The sequence below is a fragment of the Podarcis pityusensis genome, assembly GCF_964106645.2.
Source record: "Podarcis pityusensis genome assembly, chromosome: 4".
NCBI lineage: Eukaryota > Metazoa > Chordata > Lepidosauria > Squamata > Lacertidae > Podarcis > Podarcis pityusensis.
Window position 1 is genome coordinate 9,908,121 of NC_138027.1, and position 24,357 is coordinate 9,932,477.

Sequence of the window (24,357 nt, forward strand, 5' to 3'; positions counted from 1 at the left end):
TGGCCCACACCATTTCATCAGCAGCATATAGTTCAGGTACAGGGTATCTAAAGGGCACACAGATAAGGATATCTAAAGCATATTGATTGTTGGAGTCTCACCAGCACTCATAAAAGCACAGCATTTATAATTCATGCACGCCTAGATGCAGACAGAACTGCTGAGCTAATCTCATTTCTTTCATATGCGAGTTTTTGTCTTTCTTTTTTTATTTGAGTGCGGGTTGTACCTGCTAACTGAGAAATGCTTCCTGACTGATCCTGCAAAAGATCTCAGCTGTAGCTGTTGTACCCTTGCTGAGGAATCGCCAGTTTTTCACCCAACGAACAAGGCATCCCCCCGTGACCAAGCGAGACAGTAGCAGAGACGAGTTATGCAACCTTTACACGCATCCTTTATATGTAGGATTTTGGCTACATATAATGAAACACTTGAGACTATTTCTTCCTTCAGGAAACAACTTGTGTTTGGATATACAGTGGTACCTCGGGTTAAGAACTTAATTCGTTCTGGAGGTCCGTTCTTAACCTGAAACTGTTCTTAACCTGAGGTACCACTTTAGCTAATGGGGCCTCCCACTGCCGCCGCATGATTTCTGTTCTCATCCTGAAGCAAAGTTCCTAACCCAAGGTACTACTTCTGGGTTAGCGGAATCTGTAACCTGAAGCATCTGTAACCTGAAACATCTGTAACCTGAGGTACCACTGTATATGAAACCAACATGCTAGTTAGGAAGCGGGTCGCGGGTGGCGCTGTGGTCTAAACCACTGAGCCTCTTGGGCTTACTGATCGGAAGGTTGGCGGTTCGAATCCTGTCAACGGGGTGAGCTCCCATTGCTCTGTCCCAGCTGCTGCCAACCTAGCAGTTCAAAAGAACACCAGTGCAAGTAGATAAATAGGTACCACTTCGGCGGGAAGGTAAACGGCGTTTCCGTGCACTCTGGTTTCCGTCACAGTGTCCCGTTGCACCAGAAGCGGTTCAGTCCTGCTGGCCACATCACCAAGAAAGCTGTCTGTGGACAAACGCCGGCTCCCTCGGCCTCAAAGTGAGATGACCGCCGCAACCCCGTAGTCGTCTTTGACTGGACCTAACTGTCCAGGGGTCCTTTACCTTTTGCCTTTTACTTTACCATACCCATCAACATCCGAGTGATCCAAATTGGAATGCTCAGATTTTTTTGGGTCCCATGAGAGCCAGCAGACTCACCAGAGCGCCGGAACAAAAAAACATTCTGGGATCCAGTCAGAAGCCAGGAATTGCTTCTGTAATTCCAGGATATCCCACTTAAATCCATGGGCCCTTCACCTTTTAGTTTGGAAGCAGCCATGGTTTCCTGCTGCAACTCTACCAGTAAACTATCATTTCATAAAACCTGGAAGTTTTATTTTCTGGTTAATTGGGGCATGGCTCGCGTCCAGAAACCATGACCAAGATTACATCTGGCACAAACTTGGCAGGTTTATCCAGAGCTCCCTCAACAGAAAGGGACGCGGGTGACACTGTGGGTTAAACCACAGAGCCTAGGACTTGCCGATCAGAAGGTCGGTGGTTCGAATCCCTGCAACAGGGTGAGGTCCCGTTGCTCAGTACCAGCTCCTGCCAACCTAGCAGTTCGAAAGCACGTCAAAGTGCAAGTAGATAAATAGGTACCGCTCCGGCGGGAAGGTAAACAGTGTTTCCATGCGCTGCTCTGGTTCGCCAGAAGCGGCTTAGTCATGCTGGCCACATGACCCGGAAGCTGTACGCTGGCTCCCTCGGCCAATAAAGCGAGATGAGTGCCGCAACCCCCGAGTCATCCGCGACTGGACCTAATGGTCCGGGGTCCCTTTACCTTTTACCCTCAACAGAGAAGAAAAACCACAACAACCTTCCACCAAAAAGCTCCCATGCTGCTACTGCCAACTTCCTAACTACCTCCTTGAGCACAAACACAGCCCTGCTAGCTTCCACAGCCCCCATTTAACGGAGTCCTGGTTTCATCCGATTTCTGCAAGCAACGGCCCTGGCTTCAGCCAACCGGCAGAGGTGCAGAGACATTATTCTCTTAGCTGACATCCCTTCCCAAGAGGGCTGCTTGGATGGAGCTGAGCGTTTCTAATTATAAAGCACCTCACTCAGCAAAACCCTGTACCCCGCCATTCACTGAAAGGCTATCACTGGGCAGGCGCCCAGCATTTCTTAGCCTCGCCTGTCAAGGGACGCTTCTCTCTCCAGCTAATGTTTTGAAGCTTTGCCCCAGTGGCCTTCCGTTCAGAGGAAGGCATAATGCAAGGTCCCTGCTGCAAAAACCAGGTAGGAGAACCAGAAACCGCATGTCAGTCTACAGTAGCAGGAGTTGGAGACCATCTTCACTCTGCATAGATTGAGCGGACGAGACCAAAGGCTGCTTCTGAACAAGCTGTAAATGTGAGGGGTAGATGGGGCTCATCCACCTGGGAAGGGAACCCATCTAGCAGAAGGAAAACACTTATCCTAAACTTCCACTGCCTTGTGGATATCTCCCTACGTCAACCCTACGAAAACCCGGAACTGAGTCCCTAAGGCGGTTGGATGGCGCCTTGTACGCCTCCTTCCGGCATCTTCTGCAGCCAAGCTGGTGCCAAACGTCTTGCTCTGCTTCCCTTTGGACTACAAATGCATATTTTTATTATGTATTTTAGGGTTTTTGTGTTGTAATTTTATGTTGTGAACTGCACTAAGATCTACAGATCTACTGAGATCTACAGATAAAGGGTGCTATACAGAATGAATGAATGAATTTGTGAGGCCAAAAGGGGTGGTGGCCTTGTCATCTGGGCAGACACACTGCCCAGGCTTGCACCCCAGAGAGGTCACTTTGGTGCTGCTAACTTAGCGGTTTAGCTTCACCTCCAGAGGTGCGTTCCACTGTCTCTTGAGGCAGGATGATAGCAGCAACAACAACTCTGAACCTGACATTCCTGTTTATTGGGTGGTGGCTAAATTTAATGAACCACTCAGTCTACTTATTCCTTCCAGAATCAATGTGTGGGTGGGTGTCGAGATTAGATAGATAGATAGATACGAATATGTGTACACACACACACACACACACACACACACAGAGTGGTACCTTGGTTTAAGAACAGTCCTGTTTACGAACTATTCGGTTTACGAACTCTGCAAAAGCAGAAGTAGTGTCCCTGTTTACAAACTTTACCTCGGTCTAAGAACGGAATCCGAATGTTGGAAGGGCACCAGTGGTGGGAGGCCTCATCAGGGAAAGCATGCCTTGGTTTAAGAACGGTTTCGGTTTAAGAACAGACTTCTGGAATGGATTAAGTTCGGGCACAGAAATGGTAACAAGAAGAATTACCGATGAAAGAGGAATGGCAGACAAAATTAATGGACTATGAAGAATTAGACAAGATGACAGGAAGGATTCGAAACCTGTGGGATCAGAGATTCTCAGAGGACTGGAGTAAATATGTGAACTATTTGAAAAGCAATTGTAATCAATAGATTATGCTAGTACGATTGCAAGAAGTTTTGTAAGGAGGACTATGTGAAATATTGCAGAGAAAAGTACGAATAGAACTATTAGTGAAGGATTATTAAAAGTAATAGTGAAATTAATGAAATGCAGATTAAGTGATAAAGATTGAAAAAAATCATCAGATGTCATTGACTGAACAAGATGAGAAAATATGTTGTATGGTTTTTTTGGAAATTTCATATAAAAATTAATAAACAATTTTTTTAAAAAAAAGTAATGGATTAAGTTCGTAAACCGAGGTACCACTATATATGAGAGAAACCAGTATGCTCCAGCACTTCATTCTGCTGCTGTGATAGGCTAGACCAGGACTGAAGATCCTATTGGTGGGAGATGTATTTCAGCAGCATCCCAAAGGCCAAAAGCATTTTGCCACATGTCAACCTGTCTTTTGATGCTGCCAGCCTTCACCTGACGCATGACATCAACCCCGAAAACATTTTTCCTGCTTTGGAGCAGAGCAAGAGGGGCAGGAGGAGAGACACCAGGCAGTTTCCCTTTCACATTTTCGTAGACATCAAAGGAAAGAAGATTCCCAAAAAGTTAGCAAAACTTGCAGGCATGGGGCACCACTCCTAATTGGTGCCTAATTAATTAATTGCATTTCATTAGTTATAACAAGTCCCTTTAGCTTTGCATCCAAGCTGGCTTTTGATGTTTGGAGAGTTTTGAGTTTCCTTTCATTGCCCGAGAAGATCGAAAGAGCTGAAGGAGGAATTATTTTTCAAAAAATCTCCCTCAAAAGCTACCTTTCCTGTTAAATTTTTCCAGGGGCTGCTCATTTTCAAAAATCAGAGCCAGGGAATTGCTGGCCAGACGACTGAGCTTTTGGGGGTGGGCAAAATCTCAACAAAAAAAAAAAAAAGAATTTCTGAGCTATTTTTAAGGAAATTCATCAAAATCCAGAGTTCCATATGTCCGGTTTTTCCCAAATATTTCAGCGATATCCGCCTGGACATTGCTTCCGAATGCAGTACAGTGGTACCTCAGGTTAAGTACTTAATTCGTTCCGGAGGTCCATACTGAACCTGAAACTGTTCTTAACCTGAAGCACCACTTTAGCTAATGGGGCCTCCCACTGCTGCCGCTGCACGATTTCTGTTCTCATCCTGAAGAAAAGTTCTTAACCTGAAGCACTATTTCTGGGTTAGCGGAGTCTGTAACCTGAAGCGTATATAACCTGAAGCGTATGTAACCTGAAGCGTATGTAACCTGAGGTACCGCTGTATTCCGACTTTGTCTGAGAAATTCCACACATAAGACAACCCTAGCTAAAGATAAGAAAACTCAAAAAGATTGTGCAGGTTGTGTCAACACAGAAGCATATTTTTCATTTGGAAGCACTTATATGCTATGTAATATTTCAACAATCTCTCAGTAGCGCCTACGAGTCTACTTAGCTCAGTAGTGTCTAGCAGCGTTCAAAACTAACCGGGCACCAGTCTCATACTGCAACAGGCAATTGGCCTTTTCCGAGAAAGCGAAGATGTCTGGTCGCCAAGTTTGGCAACTAACATCTCCATCTAGCTGGCTGGCACTGCTGCCATGCCGTGCCAGTCCGCTGGTTTGTGGGGTGGCACTGCACCCAAAGAAATCCTCTTTTGGCACTGCACTGCTGTGCAAATCAGCTGATCTGTGGGAAAGCGCAGCAAAAATAAAAATAAAAAATGCTGTCTTTGAGTGCTGCGCTGCCCACAGATCACCTGGCTCAGAAAGCACCAAGGGACACATATATTGCACCTGCCTATTGACCAGCATGTTAAAAAGCAGAGACATCACCTTGCCAACAAAGGCCTGTATAGTTAAAGCTATGGTTTCCCCAGTAGTGGAAATCCAGAGGATTCTCAGAAAATATAACCTCTGCTGTGCTCTCTTGATCAGGTCTTTGCTGTTTTCTCCCCAGGTTAGGTCATCTCTCAACGCTATTCCCAGAAATTGAAATACCGAGATTGCATTTACCGTATTTTTCGCACCATAGGACGCACCGGACAATAGGACGCACTTTGTTTTAGAGGGGGGAGAACAAGAAAAAAAAATTCTCCCCCTCTCTGCCCAGCGCCCCTTCAGCGAAGTGGCAGGAGGCGCTGTGCAGAGAGGGGGAGAACTTTCCCCCTCTTGTTTTCCCGCTCTAAAACAAGGTGCCGTTTAAGGTGCGTTCAGGCGGCTACCTTGGAAGCCTGGAGAGCGAGAGGGGTCGGTGTGCACTGACCCCTCTTGCTCTCCAGGCTTCAGGTTCCTTTCGACCTGCTCTTTGGGGCTGGCGGGGGGAAGCCCACCACCAGCCCCAAAGAGCAGTTCAGGGAGCAGCGGAGAGGCTCCTGCCATAGCCGTGCGTCACCTCTCCAGCCGGGAGAGGGTCGCGGGGCTATGGCTTCTTTAGCCCCGCGCGCGCTCTCCTGGCTGGAGAGGTGACGCACGGCTATGGCAGGAGCCTCAATAGCCGCGTCACCTCTCCAGCCGGGAGAGGGTCGCGGGGTGCTTCTTTAGCCCCGCGCGCGCTCTCCCGGCTGGAGAGGTGACGCGGGGCTGTAGAGGCTCCTGCCATAGCTGCGTGTCACCTCTCCAGCCGGGAGAGGGTCGCGGGACTATGGCGTCTTCGCTCCATGGGACGCACACACATTTTCCCTTCATTTTTGAAGGGAAAAAAGTGCGTCCTATGGAGCGAAAAATACAGTACATCTCACATTTTTCTCCAAGGAATACATGGTTCTTCCCTCTCCTCAGATAATTCCTACAACGATCCTGTGAGGTAGAGCTAAGAGGCTATGACTGACTCCAAGGTCACCCAGTGAGCTTCAAGTCTGCGTGGGGATTTGAACCCTGTTCTCCCAGGTCCTAGTCCAACACTCTAACCACTACACCACACGGGCTTCCTAGAGTCCTTCTGCTGTGGGGCAGCTCTATAAATTAAGAAGGGAAATAAATATGGGGAAAGCAAAATGTCACTTAAGACTCAGCTATACAGCTGCAAATAAAATGTTTAAAATGTGCATTATACAAATGTAACACTAGATGGCAATGGTGAGCTATGGAAAATTCAGTATATTTTTTAAAACTTTTTTTTTTTTTAAAGCATTTTCACATCGTTTTTTTTTAATATGTGTCTAGTTTCCACCTTAGAGAAGGAGCTCAAATATTTCCCTGCCAGCTTGAATTTGCTTTATTCTGGATTGTTTTATTGGGTGTTTTAATGTGTTGTAAACCGCTTTGAGTTTTTCCTTTAAAATATATGGTATAGAAATGAAATGAAATAATAATAATAATAATAATAATAATAATAATAATAAATTTATTTATATCCCGCCCTCCCCAGCCGAAGCCGGGCTCAGGGCGGGATAAATGAACAACAACAACAATAACAGCAATTTAAAAATTCACTGCAAAAAGGGTGCCTAGACATTCTGTTGTGGTGACTGTGACCTAGATTTAAGGTGCCATTTGTTGATTACCTGATATACCTGCATTTCAAACACTGCATTTTGGGCAAGGATTGCCACCTTTCAGCTGCTATGCATCAAGACTGAAGATAAAGGATCTCTTATCTTTGATTGTAGCACTAAGCACCATAGTGCTAAAATAAAAGGTAACATCTCCGATTGTAGCGCTGTGGTGCTGAGCGCTAATATCAGAGCTAAAATCTTTGCCTACACTTTCACAGTCAACTCTCAAAGAGAAGCCAGCATTTCTCTATTCTCCGACCTTAGCGCCATGGTGGGAGAAAAGCTTCTGCTTAGTGGTAAAAGGCAGCAGCAGAGGCTTAGCGCTGTGAGTCTACAGCACTAAGATCAGAGATAAGCCCGTTCCCTATGGCTTGAAACGACAATTGATGCTAGACTCCAACTCCTGTCGTTCCTGACTATTGGGCAAACTGGCTGGGGCTGATGGGAGCTGCAGTCCAACTGAAGGAATGGGTTTCCCAAACCCAAAACTGACTGTGCAGGCAGTTTGAAACAGGCACCAAAATCCCTATTTTTCCTTAGCTAAATTCCATTAACTTGAGCTCTGAGTCAATGTATAAACAAAAACCCGGTTGTATAAACAAGTGCTCAGAGCCCTCTCCTTTATCAGGTCGTGACGGCAAGGATGACCTTGGCTGTTTCAGTGGAGTAGGGATGACATGTCTAGGTCTTATCTTACGTCCTGATGCATAGACCTAGTCCGGGAACAGCGGCAGAGTGTGTTCTTGGAGTTGGTGACCTCTTGCTCCAAGATAAGAATAGGAACAGGAATACCCTTTTATGGTCAGAAGTACAGGAAGGAATACCCTTTTATGGTTAAGAATACCGTAGCAGGAACATATGTGATGTCAACCTGCGTGTATAGGCTGACGTGGCTGGATTCCTGGGGAAGGAGGGAGAGGGTGCCTGGAGGATATATATACTGCATTAAATTTCTCTTTCTTAGGACTTGCTGTGGACTGACCACGCAAGTGCCTTTCTGCTGTTCCGGAGAGCAGAAATAAAGAACTCTTTCTCTGAACCAACCCTCAGTGTCATTTGACTTCCTTCCTCCTGTCCGGGAGCAACGCAGACCCAATCTGTGAACTCCAATAAGGCTACACAACAAGCATCTGGAGGTTGCACCACAAGGGAAAAAACCATTTTGGGGCTGCAATCCAGTCTGCACTTACTGAAGAGTAAACTCTGCTGAACGCAACAGGACTAACTTCAGAGTTTGTGCACCTAGAATTTCATCACTGGACTAATTATTTTTCTCCCACCTAGAAAACATTCCCTATCGCAGCAGAGTCAACGCGGCTGAGAAGATATAGAAATAAATTCAAAAGGACACAGAAGAATGGAAAGACCCATATTTTGCGAAGATACATCAGTACCAGCGAATCCTTGTTAGCTTCGGCAACCTGCGGTTCTTATTATCATTTGACCAAAAAGAACTGCAGTTTCACCTTGGAAAAGACAGGCTCTCTCCTAGTCTCTGAGATAAATTTGGAAATAGAAAGAGGCCGCGTACTCTCATTATAAAGCCTGCACATTTCTGAAACCCATGACGTGGCAGAGCCCCCAACCCAAGCACTTTGCTTGTCGACAGACCCATTGTTGGAGCTTTTTAAAACTGGATTAAGATTTTGTTGATTAATTGCACCCAGCAAAGCTTGTTGTCGGATTTAATAGCATTTCATGGAAGATGAGGGAACCCGCAAAAAAAGAGAAAAGCCCTCTTCCTTTTCTTCCACTGCTCTGACAGCATTTCTCTATTATGTATTTACTGCCGTTACGTGAGATACGATTCAAACAGCAACCACGGTTCATCGTCTGCCCTCCAGCAAAGAGGGAATAGCAGAAGTCCCAGCAACGAGTTCTCCCATCGCTGAAAGGCCTCGTTGCGTTGTCTTCGCCAAATGTACTGAAACGCTTCCTGGAATAGCACCGTCCACCACGATTAAAAACGGGTGAGTTATAAAAGTGGTGGTATAGTGCAATGGTTAGTGCCAGACCCTCCTTACCCGTCACCAGAACACAGGGATTATCTCCATCAGTTCTGCTGTGACTGATCAGCACCTTCAAGCCTTCCCTCCCTCAGCTGTCACCTGAGAGGAGCCATTCCAGCAAACTCCCTCAGCGGGAGAGATGGGGAAAGCAGGGCTCACCCCGTCATCTTTGCCAAAAGCTCAGCTCTGTCAGGCACCTCCTACCCCTGAACTGAACCAGCTGGTCATTATAAGAACCATGTCAGAATTGGTTTGGGTTTTTCCTCTTCCCTCCCTGTACCTTTTTCCTTGTGTGTCATTCAAGGAATCCTGGTTTCTTTTTCTTGGGATGCTCTGGGTTCTCCTCCCCATTGTATAGGAGGGAGCATCAGTGCATAGACAGTTATCAGATCCATGCATTGCACTGTGTCCTCCAGCAATAGGAAGCCGCTGCCCCCATGAAAGACACACACCTTTGCCTCTGGCCTCACCCGCAATTAGCATTCAGCTCCAGGGAATGAGGGTGTTGAGCTTTAAAGGTTCACCCCACCCTAGTTTAAACCCACCACATTTGCCCCGGTTGGGTGAAAGGGCAACCAACCAGTTGATTTCAAATTAAAGGAGGCATTTCTGGTCTCTTGCATGCAACTGCATGGGAGCACACGATCTCAAGACTCGTGCACAAAATGCTAGATTAAGGTTCAGTATTACATCTGAATGCCCCGAAGAGGAAATGCATTTGTTCTTTAAAGAATTGCAGGTGCTGCGAAGGTAGAGGCAGCAGAGAAGACATCAGGAACCAACTTTAGCGCTGAAGGTTTTAGTAGGGGAGAGACTTCAGCCGAGTGAATGTCTTGTGCCACTGTTGCATAAAGCTGGGAATTAAAAGTTGCTTCAAAACAAAACAAAGAGAGCTTTGGAAAGAGACCACCGCATAGAAACGGAAGAGCTATTTTCATTTTACCTGGAGATACCCTGCCGGGTTTAAAAGACGCCTGCTTCTTGGGAGAAAAGCAATGACAAACCCAGTAAGACAGCATCTTAAAAAGCAAAGACATCACCTTGCCGACAAAGGTCCGTATAGTTCAAGCTATGGTTTTCCCAGTACAGTGGTACCTCGGGTTAAGTTCCGGAGGTCCGTACTTAACCTGAAACTGTTCTTAACCTGAGGCACCATTTTAGCTAATGGGGCCTCCTGCTGCTGCCGCGCCGCCGGAGCCCAATTTCTGTTCTCATCCTGAAGCAAAGTTCTTAACCTGAAGCACTATTTCTGGGTTAGCAGAGTCTGTAACCTGAAGCGTATGTAACCTGAAGCGTATGTAACCCGAGGTACCACTGTAGTGATGTATGGAAGTGAGAGCTAGACCATAAAGAAGGCTGGTCGCTGAAGAATTGATGCTTTTGAATTCTGGTGCTGGAGGAGACTCTTGAGAGTCCCATGGACTGCAAGAAGATCAAACCTCTCCATTCTGAAGGAAATCAGCCCGGAGTGCTCACCGGAAGGACAGATCCTGAAGCTGAAGCTCCAATACTTTGGCCACCTCATGAGAAGAGAAGACTCCCTGGAAAAGACCCTGATGTTGGGAAAGATGGAGGGCACAAGGAGAAGGGGACGACAGAGGACGAGATGGCTGGACAGTGTTCTCGAAGCTACCAGCATGAGTTTGACCAAACTGCGGAAGGCAGTGGAAGACAGGAGAGCCTGGCGTGCTCTGGGGGTCCAGGGGGTCACGAAGAGTCGGACACGACTAAACAACAACAACCCTGCCAGGCTGGATTAAAAGTGCTCCAATTACATATACTTGAGAAAGAAAAGAAGGCTTTTGCAACACAAATAAACTGAAGCTGGAGAACGAACTTTGCCAGTCTGGGGGTCCTCTGGGCATTTTGGATGAAAACTCGCATCAGCCCCAGGAACTCAGGATTAACTGTAGGATAACTTCTTGAACATTGCCTAAATGCTGCTGAACAATGATGACCCACGTTGCCTCTCTTTAGCCAGAATTACATAACCTCGGCGCATAGTTGAAAATAAGGACACACACACAATATTCTTGAGGGAGATGAATTCTTGGTCATTCTCCTACAGGAAAGTTGCTGCACTTGAATACATTTCATATCATGAGTTGGACGCAAATGTTGGGTTGAATTCAACGGTGTCCTTCTCCTGACGGAAGGTTTCTATTAGCACAGGGTAAGGAATCTCAAACCCAGAGGGCAGAATAAGGCCAAGCCTTCCTCTCTCTGTAGTCAGCCCTCAAGAATTTCTCTAGACAGGTGTGGTATGAAAAGGTATCGCTTTTGGCAGTTTCGGAGGAGTTGACCCAGAAAGTGCAATTATTTAGGGTGGTAGTTAAAAAAATGCAGATTTTAGAATTTTTTGGCCTGGTTTCATTGATTATACAGCAAAACTGAAATATCTCAATGAAATACCATCCCGGTTTACATTTTTATGTGGGTCTGGATACATTCGGTGGGTTCAATGAGTTACGATTTATTAGGCATTTCCGTGAAGAAACACAGATAACAATCGTCTTTTTATTTTGCATCAGATTAAAATGTGTAGTTGTATTTAATTCCACTCACAGTTGTCAGAGTTCCCTTTGTAGAAGGATTGACTGTTAAACCACTTGTGAAGATTGTAGCACTGTGAGGGGAATAGGGGGTCTCCAACTCTCAGGACCCTTAACGAACTACACTTCCCAGGATTCTTTGCAGGATGGCATAAGCGTTTAAAGTGGTACAATACAGCTTTAAATGTACAGTGCAGATAGGACTTTAGCCTTTTTTGAAACGTTTTCACTGTCTTGAATTTTTGCATTTTTATTTTCATTGAATTTTGTATTTGTGTGTTAACTTCTGTGAGCCAGCTTGGGGACTTTCTTGCTGAAATAAACTCTTAACAATTAAGGATCACTTGCATTATTGGGATTGCAAACCTGACACAGCTGCAGGTTTGAGAATAAAGATTTCAGGTGACCCTGGTGCTATGTTTTAAATTGCTTCCCTATTGGCTGATACATAAGTTATTTAGTAGGTAAAGGACCCCTGGACGGTTAAGTCCAGTCTAAAGCGACTATGGGGTTGTGGCGCAGGAGCAGTCACCATTAGGAAAAAGAGGTCGGAATAGGCCAACGTAGACGCGGACTGTCCCTGGATCAAGTGACTTTTGTTCTTTAAGTTCTCACAGTTCTTAACCTAGCTCAAGGCTGCCGTCTGAAGTAGCCAGTTTTCTTAACTGAGAATCAATCACAGTCAGTCCATCAGTTGAAAAATATGACTTTAGAGCCGTCTTACCCAAAAATGGCAGCTAGGCATTCCGTTTTGGCAACTGTAACCTTGGTTTAAGGAGCTATTTGTCGCCTGGCTTATACACCTGAGTTTCTAACATTGGCTGTGACCAGCTCCCCTCCCTGCTGTCTCCCAGAACCAGAAGAGGCATGAAAAGGGCAGGGGAGAGGCTTCACGCAGGCGCAGTCTCATATTCCTTGGGCAAACCCTGGAGAGGAAAGGACTTAGGCAGGGACTTTTCAGTCTCGGCAACTGATGCATGGGGCAAGACCCAGCGGAGATGAGCTGGTGTGCTCACCATGTTTCTGCCAGTACAGTGGTATCTCAGGTTAAGTACTTAATTTGTTCCAGAGGTCCGTTCTTAACCTGAAACTGTTCTTAACCTGAAGCACCACTTTAGCTAATGGGGCCTCCTGCTGCCGCCGCGCCGCCAGAGCACGATTTCTGTTCTCATCCTGAAGCAAAGTTCTTAACCTGAAGCACTATTTCTGGATTAGCAGAGTCTGTAACCTGAAGCGTATGTAACCTGAAGTGTATGCAACCATAGGTACCACTGTAAAGAGCTGGCCGGCTCACTCTTTGACTGTGCGTAAAACTGCCTGGGTCACACGCACCACAGCTCTGTGGCATCTGAAAGGCAGGGCAGCGGCGATGGCGACCCTCAAGCCTAAACAGTTAGTCACCGCTGCTTTTAATCGGAGACACAAGGAGCTGAGATGGGGACCTTCCATGAGCCGCCAAGCTGTGCCCCCTCCCCAATTTCCTTCGACAAAGACTTCCGGAGCAGAGGTGGCCGGACGCAGCGAGGGACGAGGTCCACACAGGGCAGGGGGCTATGAAATTAAGGGCACAGGGGTGGGTGTGTCATTTAATCCTGTCGTATATTTTTTAAAGGTTTTAGCGCAGGATTCCTCCCCTCCCCAAACACGCCCCTTGCTTGCCGTCCACCCGGCCCGCACAGATGTATCGCCAGCCGCATGCATTATGCAGGAGCGAAGAACGATCTGCAATTCCAATGAGCTGCGTTTTCCATCACTGGCCTTCGGCACCGAGCGGCGTTCCTGAAGAACGGAGAGAAAATCAAACACGCGGTGGGGAGGGGCGGCTTTGAGAAGAGCAGCATGGCAGACTGTGCGGGCCCCTCACCCCCAAGATACACGTCACTGCGCTTTGCAAAGATTCCTGCCCCCAAAAACTGCTGACAAAACAACCGTAAAGGGCACCCCCCCCCCAAATCTACACGGAGGGTTCGCGTCTATCTTGATCATGCAGCTAGACGATTCGCGTGGCAGGCAGGTCCCCCAACAGAGAACAGCTGGCTCTGTGCGCCTGGTGCTGAGGGGAGACGCTTTCTATCATGTCATCACGAACAATCCATCAACTCTCAAGTGCCTCATTAAAGGCCTTTGGAGTCGCATGATTCTCCCCGACGGTCAAACTGCTAAAGACGGAATCAAAGAGTGACAGATAACGCAGGCGAGATGTCTCCCCTAAGGCCACCAATATGGATGTTTTTAAAGCTTCGTCAGCAGGATTCTAATTTCCGTTCAACATAACCTGGGTGGCAAGCATTCCTCCCTTGGGTCTCATCCCCAGCTGGAGGCAAGGCAGAGTTATCCACAGCTCCCCACAATCATCTCTGGTTCCACTTCGAAGCCTCCCTGAGAATCAAACGTGGCACTATTATTATTATTATTATTATTTCTTTATATACTGCTTGATGCCAAAATAGCATTCTGAGCCGTGTACGTGTATGAAAAGCCAATTATACAAACAATAAAATATAAATTCAGGTTGTAAGCCAGGGGTTGGCAAACTACGGTCCGTGGGCCGGATCTGGCCCAATTGCCCTCAGGATCCAGCCCGCGGACGTTCCATGGAACAGCGATTCTGTTTGTTAATGTTATTTTTTTTTGGCGCCTTTTTTTCGGCACCATTTCCCACACACACACACCTCCTCACACACACACGCAGTCCAGCCCGCCAGAAGGTCTGGGGGACGGTGAACCGGCCCCCTTCAAAAAAAGTTTGCTAACGCCTGTTGTAAGCTCTTCGGGACAGAGACCTACACATTTTCGTTGCTTGCATTTATTTGTAGAAGCGCTGTGTACAGCGATGGAAACAGTGTGGTGTAGTGGTTAGAGTGTCAGACTAGGACCTGGAAGAGCAGGGTTCAAAACCCCCACATGGCCATGAAACTCACTTGGTAAATCTTTAGCCAGTCACTGCCTCTCAGTCTAACCTACCTCACAGGGTTGTTGCGGGGGTTAAATGAGATGGGTGAGGTTACCTGAGTTACTTGGAGGAAAAGGGTGGGATATAAACGCAATAAACAAACGAACTGCAAATAATCCGAATTATGCCACACAATTGCGAGACTTAGTATCAAAGTCCAGAATCTACTACCCTGAAAAACTTGAACCCAGGGCTTTGAAGTTTATAGATCTTACGGATACAGAGACTATACAAAGAACAAAATATCACATACGGGCAACATCTGGTCACATTTCCGAAGCTACAGGAAGACCCATCGGGATTCCCAGTAGCCCAAGGATATAATTTTGGTGTTCAGCGAAGGTGGTTGTTCCAACACAAGCACAATACAGTATGCAAAAGATGCAGATCTTTGCAAAATTGATCAGCCTGCGTAATTCATTAGCATCACGAAATCTGGAAGAATTTGGGTTCTTTCTGAAGCATGTGCACAGCCCTCTGTTTCCACCACGGTCCCAAGATAGACATTATTGTGGTCATCTGCAGCAAAGGAGTCTCTGTGTGAACATCTGCTTGCATATAGTTTCTGTGCACACCCAATTGTGCCAAGATGCCCGTAATATGTAGAAGGGTATCTAGATTATTAGACATGGGGGAAATGGGGCAGCTGTTCCAAAGAACTGCAAAATTTCTACTGGCTAAAAATACAACTAAAAACCAGGGGTTCCATTAAGCTTTTGATACTTCGTTTGAAAGGGAATATGGTTCTCGTTAGTGATGCTGGCAAAACATGTGGGACTCAGGCCCAGGAACAAATTTAAGGGGTTTGTGTAATGGTCGCCTCATAGTGAAGACAAGTATTAGAAGGTCCTCAGTTCTTCTCTGCCTCAGATTAAAAATCAGAGATGGAGAAGGCTGCCCAATTTATCTCAACCCATCCAACCAACCTCAGAATGGTTGGTTGGTGTTAGAAACTCATATATGAGGAAAAAGAAGGCACCTTTTAACATATGTGGTGGACTTGTAAAGCAGGAAAAGAATTCTGGGAGATGATCTACAATGAACTGAAAAAAATGTTTAAATAACTTTTTCTTTTAAAAAAACAAACTCAAAGCTTTTCTTCTAGGAATTCTAGGCGCCGAAATACCAACAGATCAGAAAATACTATTTATGTATGCAACCACGGCTGCTCGGATGTTACTAGCCCAGAGATGGAAAGAAGACAGAGTCTCTACCACACAAGAAGGGCAGATTAAGTTGATGGACTATGGCAAAATGGCAAAAATGACCGGAAGAATCAGAAATCAGGAAGACCAAAACGTTAATAAGGAATGGGGGAAATATATCATTTACCTTAAAAACCATTGTTAAACAATTAAAATTATTAGTAGGGTTGAAATAATACTTGTAGTTTAACGTTGAATTAAGGTTGTAATGGAAATGTAACAGATTTAATAAAGAAGATGCAAGACGAAAAGGTTAACTAAGGACCCACAAAGAGGAGGAGGGAATTCAAGGGGAATCTACAGAATTCTCTTTTTATTTTGGTTGTTTGACAATTGTTTGTAAATTTCAGAATCCAGCCCAGGCAAGATAAATCTTGCTGATCCCTGCTCTATCTGTCTCCTTCCCTGTCTGCTGAGTGGCACACCCAGAATCCTGATTCTTATGGCTAGGGCTGGGCGATGTATCAATACATCCAAAATTGGTCTGAAGTTCATGTTGTGGAAACAGTTTCATAATACAATGTGGTACCTTGGTTCTCAAATGCCTTGGTGCTTGAACAACTTGGAATCCAAATACTGCAAACCCAGAAGTAAGTGTTCCGGTTTGCAAACTTTTTTCAGAAGCCGAACATGCTCCGTTTTGAGTGTTACGCTTCCGTTTTGAGTGCCACACTTCCGTTTTGAGTGTTACACTGAAGTCTGTCCGTTTTTGCTGTTTATTTTGCATTTCTGCTTTTGAGGCTTTTTTGTTTTGTTTCTGTGACTGTGTGGAACCCAGTTCAGCTACTGATTGATTGATTATGTGACTGCAGTACATTGTTTATTGCTTTCATTTTATAGATCAACGGTCTCGTTAGATAGTAAAATTCATGTTAAGTTGCTGTTTTAGGGGTTGTTTTTAAAAGTCTGGAACGGATTAATCCATTTTGCATTACTTTCTATGGGGAAAGCGCGCCTTGGTTTTGGAATGCTTTGGTTTTGGAACGGACTTCCGGAACGGACTAAGTTTGAGAACCAAGGTACCACTGTATTCAACGTGGCAATACCTTGCGAATCACGATGAGTGTGCATGGGTGCCAGAGGAGGGCTGGGGAGTCGGAGAAGCAGGCAGGGAGAGGTGTCTCTGGGAGTTGGGAACCCCACACCCTGGCCCGAGGAATGCTTATTCAGAAGCAAGCCTTGCTGAGTTGTTCCACACTAAGCCTGCTTCTGTTCTGCCTTCGCTTTCACATCATGCCCCAAAGCCCAATCGTAGCCGCAGGGATTCCTGAAAACCATTTCCCCCGGATTAGGCAGCTAAATCACAAATTAGGGAGCTCCCTCACACAAGCGCAAATCAAATCTCGCCAGCTGTCAGGGAAGTTTAATAACACAAGGGGCGAGAGAAAGCAGCCTTTAAAATTGGCCTGGGGGGGAGATTTTTTGACAGCTAGTCTTTTGAGGGCACTGAGGAATGAGTGAATCACCGCAGAAGAGGACTGCAAGGGTTGAAATGGCAAGCCTGGAGTGCAAAGGAATCAGGGCGCACATGTCTGTTCACAGATATCCGGGCTTCTCAAATGACAAGAGGAGTGATGCTTAGGCTAGGGATGAATGCGCCGATTTCACCCCAAAAGGCAATGAAGAATGGGCAGGAGAGAGAGAGGAACAAACTTGTGTTTTTTCGCAGAAATTTTTCCACCACTATAAATCACCGGTCAGCAAACTTTTTCAGCAGGGGGCCGGTCCACTGTCCCTCAGACCTTGTGGGGGGGCCGGACTATACAGTGGTACCTCAGGTTAAGTACTTAATTCGTTCCGGAGGTCCGTTCTTAACCTGAAACTGTTCTTAACCTGAAGCACCACTTTAGCTAACGGGACCTCCTGCTGCTGCCACGCCGCGGGAGCACGATTTCTGTTCTCATCCTGAAGCAAAGTTCTTAACCTGAAGCACTATTTCTGGGTTAGCGGAGTCTGGAACCTGAAGCGTATGTAACCTGAAGCGTATGTAACCTGAGGTACCACTGTATTTGGAAGGGGGGAAATTAACGAATTCCTATGCCCCACAAATAACCGAGATGCATTTTAAATAAAAGCACACATTCTACTCATGTAAAAACACCAGGAAATAACCCAGAGATGCATTTTAAATAAAAGGACACATTCGACTCATGTAAAAACACACTGATTCCCGGACCGTCCGCGGGCTGGATTTAGAAGGCGATGGGGCCGAATCCGGCCCACGGACCTTAGTTTGCCTACCCATGCTATAAACGCACAGCTTAAAAGCGTTTAATTAATAGTTCAATGAATAAATGGATATAGTACAAGATAAAGCATTTTTTTCAGGCAACTACTCCCCAGAAGCACATATACTGTATTTATACACCATCCATTTAATGTGTTAATAGTTCTCAGGGTCTTCTTTCCACCACCGCCCCTTGAAATCTAAATAACGCAAGCAAAGTGGCACGCTGTCGAGCTGTCATGTCTCAAAACATTTCTACAAGTGTCCCGATGAAATTAATCCCCAAGTAGAGATTCGCATTTGTTTGAACAGAAAGTGCACAGTGTGCTAGTAAAGGTAAAGGTACCCCTGCCCGTACGGGCCAGTCATGTCCGACTGCGTGCTCATCTCGCTCTAAAGGCCGTGAGCTGGCGCCGTCCGAAGACACTTCCGGGTCACGTGGCCAGCGTGACGAAGCTGCTCTGGCGAGCCAGCACCAGCGCAGCACACGGAAACTCCGTTTACCTTCCCGCTATAAAGCGGTCCCTATTTATCTACTTGCACCCGAAGGTGCTTTCGAACTGCTAGGTGGGCAGGAGCTGGGACCGAACGACGGGAGCTCACCCCGCCACAGGGATTCGAACCGCCGACCATACGATTGGCAAGTCCTAGGCGCTGAGGTTTTACCCACAGCGCCACCTGCGTCCCTGGACAGTGTGCTATATAAATGTTATTTACCTTTCCTTTTAGTTCAAAAGCTCTTAAGCAACGGGGCAAAATTCTGACAGCTATACAGCACATAAAACCAAAACAGTACCTCTTTTTTTTTTTGTTATATCGTTCACCAAATTGTAGTCAAACGCACATGCTAAACATTGGGTCAACGTCAATTTACAGAGCAGCAAAATACCCTCCCGATTCAAAAGTTTACAGAAAGTCCACATGTTTCGGATGTCATGACAGGAAGATGAAATATGCTAGACTAATTGTCTCTCAAAGCCACAAACTTAGCCATCTATCCCATAACATGCTTATCAGTTTTAAGATTTACCAGCCTTTTCTCAATTTTTGAGGGTTTTTCTTTAAAGAAAATTTTGGCTGTGTTGGACAGGAAGTTTTAAATTAGGGCAGCAGACACTATGAGGAAAGGTGGATATATTATCCAGGACTATTTTAAGAGCAGACTATCAAGTTGCTATACAAATAAATACACAGTCCTAAGCCAGGCCCTTCAATATTACAGCTGCCTGCTTTGGGGGAGGCTGGACAATAGAACATTAGTCCCCCACCCCCCAAAAAATGTGAGAAGAAAGCAGTAAGGTGTGAAACCAAAACAAGTAATTCTAATAAGTATTCCTCAGTTTGATAGCTGGGGTTCATCTGACTTTCCCTTGAGACCAGACCGAGGGAGATATTTTAGTAGCACCTGAAAAATCTGGGTCTCACCTACGTAGACGCTCAGCATGTGGGAATGCGAAGAGAGACCGCAGAATGAGCCTGCAAATTAAATTGGTGAAAAGAAAAGGGGACAGAAAAAAGAAGAAGGCTTTTAAAGAGCCGTCCTTGGAAATTTGAGGAGTCTTCCACAGCATGAATGCGGCAGCTAGACAGGTGACTGGGAGCAGCCGCCGAGACCATATAACACCGGTCTTCAAAGACCTACACTGGCTCCCAGTATGTTTCCAAGCACAATTCAAAGTGTTGGTGCTGACCTTGAAAGCCCTAAACAGCCTCAGCCCAGTATACCTGAAGGAGCGTCTCCACCCCCATCGTTCTGCCCGGACGCTGAGGTCCAGCTCCGATGGCCTTCTGGCGGTTCCCTCACTGCGAGAAGCCGAGTTACAGGGAACCAGGCAGAGGGCCTTTTCGGTAGTGGCACCCGCCTGTGGAACGCCCTCCCACCAGATGTCAAAGAGAAGAACAACTACCAGACTTTGAGAAGACATCTGAAGGCAGCCCTGTTTAGGGAAGCTTTTAATGTTTAATAGGTTATTGTATTTTAGTGTTTTGTTGGAAGCCGCCAGAGTGGCTGGGGGGACCCAGCCAGATGGGCGGGGTATAAATAATAAATTGTTGTTGTTGTTGTTATTGGACATAGGAGCCAACTTCTAGGGGCCCTGGAGGCGTCAGTCCCCACAATAGAATATTTCAGGGGACCAGACCCCCACAAAGTTGATGGGTATCGCCATTTAAATGGTGCGTGTGCACTGCGTCTTGTGATCGATTATTTGGACGGGGCTAACCTGGGCCCCCACAGTATTTTATTCAAGTTGGCACCCCTGACGTGGAACCTGCAACACTAAATGTCCAACTTCCAGCCATGTATTTGGCCTCTGAAATACATGGGGAAACAGTACTCCTTCAGGAGATTTCAGGGATTGGACTGGGACTTGAGAGTTCAGGTGGTCCATAAGGTAAATAACATTTATATAGCACACTGTGCACTTTCTAGTCAAATAAATGCAAATCTCTACTTGGGGATTAATTGCATCGGGATACTTGTAGAAATGTTTTGAGACATGACAACTCGACAGCGTGCCACTCTGCTTACATTATTTAGATTTCAAGGGGCGCTGGTGGAAAGAAGACCCTGAGAACTATTAACACATTAAATGGATGGTGCATAAATACAGTATATGTGCTTCTGGGGAGTAGTTGCCTGAAAAAAATGGTTTATCCTGTACTATATCCATTTATTCATTGTGCTATTAATTAAGCACTTTTAAGCTGTGCATTTATAGCATGGGTAGGCAAACTAAGTCCTGGGAGCTGAATCTGGCCCCATTGCCTTCTAAATCCGGCCCACGGACGGTCCGGGAATCAGCGTGTTTTTACATGAGTCGAATGTATTCTTTTATTTAAAATGCATCTCTGGGTTATTTCCTGGTGTTTTTACATGAGTAGAATGTGTGCTTTTATTTAAAATGCATCTCTGGGTTATTTGTGGGGCATAGGAATTGATCCAAATATTTTTTTTCAAAATATAGTCCGGCCCCCCACAAGGTCTGAGGGACAGTGGACCGGCCCATTGCTGAAAAAGTTTGCTGACCCCTGCTTTAGGAAGAACTTTCTGACGGTTCAACAGTGAAACAGTCTCCCTCAATTTAATATGATTCTATTAAATGTAAGGGCCTTTCCACACTTACAGAGGTATTCCTCTAACTCAGCAATTCTGTGTAAGAGTTGGTTTCGAAATGGTCTAAACTATCGACAATTTTATATTCATTGCTTTTGTAAACTGCTTTGAGGTACTGCTTTTACAACCAAGTGGTATATGAATTGTATATAATAAATACACACAAAAACACACCATTTTTCATTCCTGAACACCCTGGTCTGATGGAAGAGTCCTGTATGAATCCGCAACTAGCACGTTGCATTTTTCAACACACAGACGCAAACACTGTTTCCCTCGCTTGGCTTGTTCTGCTGCACCAAGAAAAGCTTGCTAAGACTTTTGAGTTAATTTTTCCCCCTTCTATACATTGTGTGCCTATTCGACACAGACATGACATGCAGCTTCTTACGAAATTGTTCCAGTGAAGATTTATCCCGCCAGCTACGGTCGCTAAAGGAAATCTCCGGTGTGTGAACACAATTGGATGGGATAAAAAATGCAGCGCTCGACAGATTCTCTAAGCAAGACCCCCACCTGCCCGACCCCCCACACCCACGCTGCCTTGCCCCTGGCAATCCCTTAGGGCACATTTGCCTCTCCCAATATAGATTTCTGGAATGGGGTTATGCAAAACAGCTCCTTCTTCACTCTTAATTAATATATAATTCACATGCCCCCCGTCTCTGAAGGCCGCCGGGAAGATGACATCAATCAGAGATAAGTCGTTTGCAATTTAAAGATAATCTTTGGGGTAAAGCAGCGTGGTGTTAGTGAACCATCCTAAGGGAAACAGTCTATACTAAGGTGGGGGGGTGCCAATTTTTTCCCCTCCCCAAGAGGAAAGGAGCTGGAAGGGGGTGTAGTTCAGTGGAGGAACAGTCGTAAAGACCCTTGCAGAATTTGTATTTTCCCAGGTTGCAGGTGCTGGGAAAAGACCTTTGACAGAGTCCCAGGAGGTGGCCTGGCTATCAAAGCAAACAGCACAAAGCTACGTAGGGCTTTGTTTTTAAAGCATAAAGCACTTTTTGATTTTCGGCTTTGCTCTATGCTATGTGACTCAGCCTCGTAAGGAGAGAGCGGCTGGATTAGACCAGATCTTCATCGTACTTCCCTTCATCTATTCCAATTTCGGATGTTTCCGAGCTGCCTTTCAAAACGACAGCCTTCCTAATGCCACTAAATTAAACAAGTACGCCGTTTCGGTGTTGTTGTTTTTTTAAAAAAAGCAACGACATGTAACATTAAAAGGCATAATTCAAATGTCAACAGAACAGAACAAATCCAGTACGATTCAAAGCATACCGACAAAAAACAACAAGAATTGATACAGTAAATAAAATAAAGCAGTATAATAAATTAAAGACAAGGGGAATTGGTTGAGCTTTTACAGCTTCCTTTGCAACTTGCAACTGAAGGAGCCAGCTGTGCGGAGGAGAATGGCACAGGCTGGGAGCCAACACTGAAAAGGCCCCGTCTCCAGTGTCTGAAATTAACCAGAGTTTCCAACAGTTGCGACCAAGACAAGATAGCTGTCTGAGCACCAGAATGGCGCTGGCATCTCCACCATCTGCAGGCGCATGCCTGGGGATCATTGGATCTTGACTGTTTTCACACACTGATACCACCACATCCTGCAGAATTCTGGAAACAAAGCCTTACGAGGAGCGCTTGAAGGAGTGGGCATACAGGTGAAACTCAAAAAATTAGAACATCGTGGAAAAGTTCATTTATTTCAGTAATTCAACTTAAAGGGTGAAACTAATATATGAGATAGACTCATGACATGCAAAGCGAGATATGTCAAGCCTTTATTTGTTATAATTGTGATGAAAACCCCAAATTAACAATCTCAGAAAATTAGAATATTGTGAGAAGGTGCAGTAGCTATTCAATCCATAACACCTGCAATGGGTTCCTGAGCCTTTAAATGGTCTCTCAGTCTGGTTCAGTAGGAAGCACAATCATGGGGAAGGCTGCTGACCTGGCAGTTGATCAGTTGAATTACTGAAATAAATGAACTTTTCCAAGATATTCTAATTTTTCGAGTTTCACCTGTATCAAACCTGGAAAAGAGGAGACTAAGAGGAGATAAGATAGCCATATTCAACTATCTCAAGGGCTATCACATGGAATAGGGAGCATGCTTGTTTTCTCCTACTCTGGAAGGTAGGACTCGAACCCATGGCTTCAAGTTACAAGAAAGGAAATTCTGACTGAACATTCGAAAAAACTTTCTGACAATAAGAGCTGTTCAGCAGTGGAACAGACTCCTACAAGAGCTGGTGGACTCTCCTTCTTTGGAAGCTTTTCGGCAGTGGTTTGACGGCCATCTGTCCTGGATCCTTTAGCTGAGATTCCTGCATTGCAGGGGGTTGGACTAAATGACCCTCGGGGTCCCTGTTAGAATTCCTGCTCCATGATTGCAGTCATGGGATTGTTGTCTTTCACATGACGGTGCATGTTTTGACTCCACAGAGTGGGAAGTGACGGAGACAGGATGTTTGTGTTACTGTGTTCCGTGAAGTGGGACTATTGTCCTTTGTTCTTTTTCTCTTTGCTGTCTGATGCTAGAGAGAGAAAGGGAGCCATGTTGCAGTGCTCTGTGTGTGTTTATATGTAAATAAAGTAGATTAGCCAAAATGCTGAGTTGCTGGGGTCTGTTACGCAAAGCTGTGCAAACTCTGCGGATCTCTAAGTGTGCCGATGTCTGTTGGCATCGGTCGCTGTGATGTTTGAGCTGAAGAAAGCTTTTGAAGCTCCCGAACGATCGACCAGGAGGGAGAGAACATGCCAGTTGGGCATGTGTCTCTGCCAGGGTCCTACTCGAGTGTAGGCTTATCTCCTGACAGCCCCTTCCAACTCTTAAGATTCTATATCAGTTATATTTTACCTGCACAATTGGAAGCACTATGATACCACCTTAACAACCATCACTTCCCCCAAAGAGTCCTGGAAACTGTAGTTTGTTAAGGGCGTGGATAGTTGCTAGGGGACACCCACTTCTTTCAGAGAGCTGCAACTCCCAGTATGGTTTAACAGCTAATACCTCTTCTGATTGGGCCTGATTTTTATTTTATTTTTATCCGTGGGGGGGGTGGAACGGAGTGGCTGGAATCCTGAAGAGCAGAACTTTCGGACTGCAAACCATTTGTTGCTGGTTCTGCTTGCAATATTCTAACACCGAGCACCGATGAAAGGAGACCCGGGGAAACAGCGCAGCTTGCCCATAAATAAAACAGCCTCCCTTTTGCTCTGATGCCTTTGGAGCGCTCCGAATGGAGAATCTTACTGTTCATAAAATGAGGGGGAACTGAACCAGGAATAATATAAACAGGTGCTTTGGAATTTTTTAATAACCT

General features: G+C 45.7%; 1 protein-coding gene across 2 annotated transcripts in view; it reads right to left on the minus strand.

The window, feature by feature from the left end:
• Positions 1 to 24,357, minus strand: part of PAK1 (p21 (RAC1) activated kinase 1) — a 109,747-nt gene that overhangs the window by 63,222 nt on the left and 22,168 nt on the right. The gene's annotated exons all lie outside the window — the stretch shown is intronic.